This window comes from Haemorhous mexicanus, chromosome Z (assembly GCF_027477595.1).
Source record: "Haemorhous mexicanus isolate bHaeMex1 chromosome Z, bHaeMex1.pri, whole genome shotgun sequence".
Lineage (NCBI taxonomy): Eukaryota > Metazoa > Chordata > Aves > Passeriformes > Fringillidae > Haemorhous > Haemorhous mexicanus.
The window spans coordinates 37021000-37026999 of record NC_082381.1 but is presented as its reverse complement, the minus strand read 5'-3'; positions in this window follow the sequence as shown (position 1 = coordinate 37026999).

The following is a 6000-nucleotide window of genomic DNA, read 5'->3' as shown; positions in this document are numbered from 1 at the left end:
TTGGACCTGAGCTTTCCCTGGGACAGTGCCTCTGAAGGGGAAAAAAGTACTACTTTTGGCCAAGGGTTCTGGCCAAGGGTCTGTCTTAGAAGAATTGTTGCAGAAGTATTAATGTCTGCACAAGATAGCTTGTGGCTGCAAATGGGCTTTTCCTAAAAATGTTGTCTTTTCTGGATGCAGAAAATTCAGTGACCTCTCTGTGTTTCTAAATGACACAACATGTATCTATGTAATGAGCCTGCATATACTAAACAAGAAGGTCTGCAGTGCTTCTTTTCGACAGTTTTGTACCACATACCCCACCTCAAGCCCTGCTTCCCCTTTTAGTTTGTCCACTGCAGTCAGTGGGCTCACCAGCTACTTATTGTTGCCAGACCTCCAGCACTGAAAAAAACAAAAATGATGCTAGCATAGCCAGGCTGATATCTACACTGTGAAAAAACTGTCTAGAAGGGAATGCCTTACCCTAGCCAAGGTCTCAGTGGAATAACAGTCATTACTACCCATATTGCACAGAGGAGAAACAGAGACAGAGAGGGCATAACACGCATTCCAGGGAGGTGAAAGCTGGAGACGTGTGGAACAGCTCTATAGTGACTGTTCTGCTGGCACTGTACTCACAAATTCCTCCTTCTACCATGTGCTTTAACAGTAGCTGTGCAGTTCATATATTTTAAAGGTGACTTGTAAGTCTCTCTCTAGCAAAAGAACTTTATTCAGTGAACTTCCACATCATATAGGGATGCAATGAAAAATATACTGTAATACTGTGTAATCAAACACATGGCAATGGAAGCTGCAAAAATATTGCATCATGCAGAGCTAGAGCAGGACACAGACCTGTGATTGTATCCACCAGAACTAGAGCAGGACACAGGTCTGTGATTGTATCCACCATTCAACCCCTCTACATGTATCAAAGGGATGCTGGAGGGCTAATAACCAAGAAAGAAATTTTTAAAATCACTACTAAGCAAACATTTCTATGGCTTAGGCATTATCCACCCTATTGGAGATAAAGGGCATTGTTTTTTTTTGTGGATCTGATTTGGCTTACACACTTTGGACTGCTCTTTGAACCCTTCCTGCTGGAGAATAAGTAAAAAGTCATTCTTCACTTGTCGTGACAGAGCTCTTCGCTTGTAATGCCAGAGCCTTCAGTTTTCTGTGGGGTGCAGTAGCTGTACCCATTACTTTCTTTCCAGTTCTGTAAAAGTTACTCACAGTAAACAAGACTTGTCTCTCCTGTACATCCAAAACATCTCCAGACACCTCATGAAACCCAGTTTGTAAATGCATAGGTACCTAGATCTTTATGGGTGTTCGACCTCCCCCAGAAGAACAGCTAGCACCTAAATGCCTTAGAGAACATCTATCAAAATCCCAGTGGAACAGACCAGGCAGAGGGTATGCCTTTGGATGTGAAGTTCATGCTCAGAGGCAGAACTATGAGATTATAAAGGAATGTCTTCCTATTTCTCCAACTCTTCCCTTACATGGGGAAAATGTGGGGGAAAAAAAGGTGGCTTTAAATCACTGTACTTTTGTAGTTTGTACCTGAAAAAAAAAAAAAAAAGCCTATTTATATATGTTTCAGCAATCCTTTTCTAAAATTTTGTTCCTCAATAGCAAAAGGAGTGGCTTTGTTACAAAATTATCATTGTTCTTGTAAAAAAATTCCAAAGCCAGTACAAGTCCTTTGATATATAAATACCAACAACTATTTATCATCTGTGGAAAATACTATGAGGCTGTGAAACCCACCTGTACCAGATTTTAACAGTCCAAATTTCATGCTTCTCAAAGTCAGTCTCACAGAGACCCTGTGTGTGGGGAACAAGGCTGCAAACAGGTCAGCAGTGCCAAAGCAGGAGCTGTTTTTTTGGTTCACATATATCTCCCAAACAAAACAAAATAAGAGAAGAGGAGGCACTTTGTTTCAAGTTACCAATTTTTAAAGCCCTTTTTTGCTAAAAGAAATTCTAGTTGTCAGAGGGCAGGCTGCAGTGCCAGACAAAAAAAATGGGTGAGGTGTGGTGGAATTCTACATGCCAAGACAGCACAGCAGCAGTCCCATGAGTATCAGAGGCTGCAGCTGGTCTTCCTGTGCTGTGCAGCCCAGACTCAGCCCAGCAGCTGGTGTGCAGCTCCTGCTCAAGCTCACCTCATGGCTCTGGCTACACCTGCACACGGCTGGAGCATACACACTGCCTTTGTGCTTGAGTATAAAAAAAGTGCAAACACCCTGCTTGTTTGAAAAAAAAATTAAAAAGAAGAGGAGCAAAAAACAAGAGCAAGCTTTTCTTTTCTTAAGGTGATCACAGGGAGCTTAGCATTATTAGCATTGGAATATGATTGGCTGGGTGGATGGGGATGTGCTTTCTATAGTTACTATGAAAGTATCTAAGATTACAGTATTCAGGGCATTCTGCATGAGGAGAGATTCAAATTGGAGCTCCTGCTCTCAGTCGCAAAGAGAAAATCTGCCTTTTGATAGATGCTGAACTACCAGGTATAAAGCTGTGCACAAATGCCTTCTTCCCCCTGAGCTTTGCCGAATTTAAGTCAGGGGAATTTTTTTTGTATTTCTGGAAGGGGAAAAAAACCAGTCATATTAACAGGGACAATTATGATCTCAGCTTTAACTTCAGGCTGCTTCAGCTGTTCCCAGTCCTCCCACTACACAATTTTTTCTGTGTAGGTAAATATTTTTCTGGAGAAATAAATTTCTTCTGCTCCCCACATGAGCCTATCCAGAGTCACCACGACATTGCAATCACTACACCTGTGTTGCTGACCTGCAAATGACCTGTCTGGCTGGACTCTCAATCTGACAGCTAAACATGGCTGGCTATGAGGAACTGCAACAAAGAGGACATGGAAAGAAAACAGCACAAAAAGCAGAAGTGGTGCATTCATCTCTTTCCAAATTCTGTCTGCTTGCTTTTGCTTTATCTCTTGAGCAACTCATTCCACTTTTTAATCATGTTCTTGTGACAGAGTTTCTTATCAGTGGCTTCTCCCTGAAGTGATAATGGTCCTTTCCCCTCAAGAATGTCTGTATTTTCCACAAGTCACTTGAGTGTGGACCAAAAATATGATTGTAAGCCACAGTTTAGCACTTTTTTCCAGTTGTCAATGAGGTGTTTCTCACAAAGCAGGAGAAATAAAAAAATAAAATTTCACTAAACATGGTTGCTTTTTATTTTCCTTACTGCTCCTCAGGCCCAAAGGAATTTCAGATGTTTGCCATTCCATAGCCACAGTATTCAGATCACAACTGTACGCTAGAGTTTCTGATATTTCTACTCCCCTCATCTGTTTCCTTGTATCACACACTAGCAGATAGAGACTATCAGAGGAAGCAGATAACTCCACTGAGATCCCACAGGAAGTGCTTCCCTGCTCTGCCTCCCAATACTGTTTTGGAGTTGTGGAAAACAGGCCACTGCTGGTGGCCAGTTTAAAGCAATGGAAACTGCAAAGCTCACACCAAGACTGAGGGGAGCTGTGCAGGTAACACTGCCTGCTGCAGTGATACCACGTGTACAGGATGTAGACAGGGTGCTCTCCTCACAGTTTTTTCAGATGAGTAGCTAAGAGATCTAATAGAGACTTATGACCTCCTCTTCGTGATGAGAACCAGTGTCAGGCATGCAGCTACAGAGCATACATAGATAAAATAACCCTTCAGAATAACATTCACACTGATAATTTTCACCAGTTAAAACATAAAAATGCATTAATTCCTACAATGGAATATTTATATTTTCTACCCACTCTCAAAATCTATTCTATTTGATTTCATTGTAGACATCTACAGATTTCTACAATGGAATATTTATATTTTCTACCTACTCTCTAATCACAAGCACAGTGGTAGATAAAAATGCATGGGAAATGACCCTATATTAACAAGCACTTTACGTAGCCTTCTCATTCAGCAATGTAATGTAAAATCAGGCTGTAGTATGAAAACCAGGCCTTGATCACAGTCAGGTATATGTAGTAGAAGCAGCTTTTAAAACGTAAAAAATAGTTATCAGAGAAGAAGGGAATAGCAATGTTGCTGTTGAGATGGACACATGACATACACACATTCTTGTGTAGACACAACAATGGCTTTTTCTTTATTACAAGTTGTTCTCAAGTTTTATACTCTTAACAAAGTGTGATCTTAAGTCATTAGTTACATCAAAACAGTTTATTATATTCATTGGATAAAGCAATAGCTTATTGTATTTTATTGGTATAAAGCAATTAATGTCAATAATTAATTGTAAGTGTTTATAACAAATCTTTATAACGGCACATACACTGCTCACTGAGGCATGTATCCTCTAACTGTAAATATCTTTCATTATCTGTTTTTATGCTAATGGCCTTGTTTTTTCCTTGCTATGTATAAACTCATTTTTTTATCAATTTCTTCTTCTGTTAACTCAGTCATGTGGCCTGAGACCAGCTGCTAAGCCTACCCATACTTCCCCCTTATTGTATTAGATCTACAGATACAATTGTTAAGGATTTTTGTAGGGCCCTTTGTAAAATCTAATAGGAAGGGGAGACACAAACCAGTAATTACAATCACTGACAAAATTAGCAATCTAGTCTTCAACAAGGACCTAAGCCATCTAGTGATGCTCTAATAACTATATGTTAATAACAAAAAAAATTAGTAGTTGTTTTATTTTGTAAAGTGGCACATCTAATGATGTCTATATCTAGTAGTAACCTATTTAAAATTACGGATGTGTTATTACTTTGTTTGGTTAGTTAACAACTAAATTTATTTAATGTGGTTAAAATGTGAGCTGTAGCTACTATGAGTGTTAAAACAGATGTAGAAATAATAGAACTAGGTCTTTAAAAGGTTACATCATCATGACACTGAAAAGTAAATTTGTGTTGGGGTGATCATGTATTTATTTTTATTTTTTGATGTATTATTGTTATGTTGGGGGTTAGTAGGGTTAATCACTCTAAACTGTAGGGATCTCCTGTTATTTTACTTGGAATAACAAGTACAATCACTGCAGGTCAAAAGGACACCTTTTGGCAGGGTATATTAAAAAAAAAAAGAAGTTTTTCCCTATAAAATAAAAAATTTAGCACATAAACTACTTCATCTAATCCTACTTAATCTTGGTCTCTAAATCAGTGTCCATGATAAAAAATTGACAGTCAAATGATAACAGCCCTAGTTTAATGGTTTTTTACCAATTCTGTGGCAGTCAGGACAACACCTAATCTCTCTGTTCCTCATGCTTTCTTGTGGCAAAAGTGTTTTGGGTTCTCTGGGAAAGAAGATAAGTATATCTATATATGATATAAAGAACACAAAAGGACTGACAGGCATCTGTACTCAGAACCAGACACAAGATTTTTCATCCCAGTCAGGGGCATCTGAAGATAAATAACTCCAGATAAGCAGCAGAGGAAACATTATAAGAATTTTCTTGTACAAAGGGAAGAAAGAGCATTGGACACTGACATGGTTTTTCCAAAGTACAAAGGAGAAGCAGCAGTTCAAAACAAATAAAGAAGTGAATACAGGAATGGCTAAAAATGCAACTTGTTCATAAAATCTACATTTTTTTTTCTGAAAAGCAAAATCAATTTTAATAAGGTTTTTTTAAACAAAGCTTTATATATTTTTTTAAAACCTCTGATGGTGTTTATCAGTATTTTACAAAAAGGAAAGGAAAAATGAATCTATAAATGATTCAAAGGGGTACCAGTATCTCTGTTGCACAGAGGCAAACATGCATACCCTGACCACCAACACGTATACAAGCCTCATATCCAGAGCACTCTCTTCCTTCCCTAAAGGCACATACCCCAGATCAACCTTCCAGGAAAAATTTACCAGCCTTGCCTTGGTGCAAATCCTTATGTACTTCCGCAACATCTTGGGATCTATTTACATTATGCTTTTCCTTCTTAATCAGATTTTATGGTTTTGGTTTGGTGAATTTTTTTTCCCAAGGAAAGTGTACA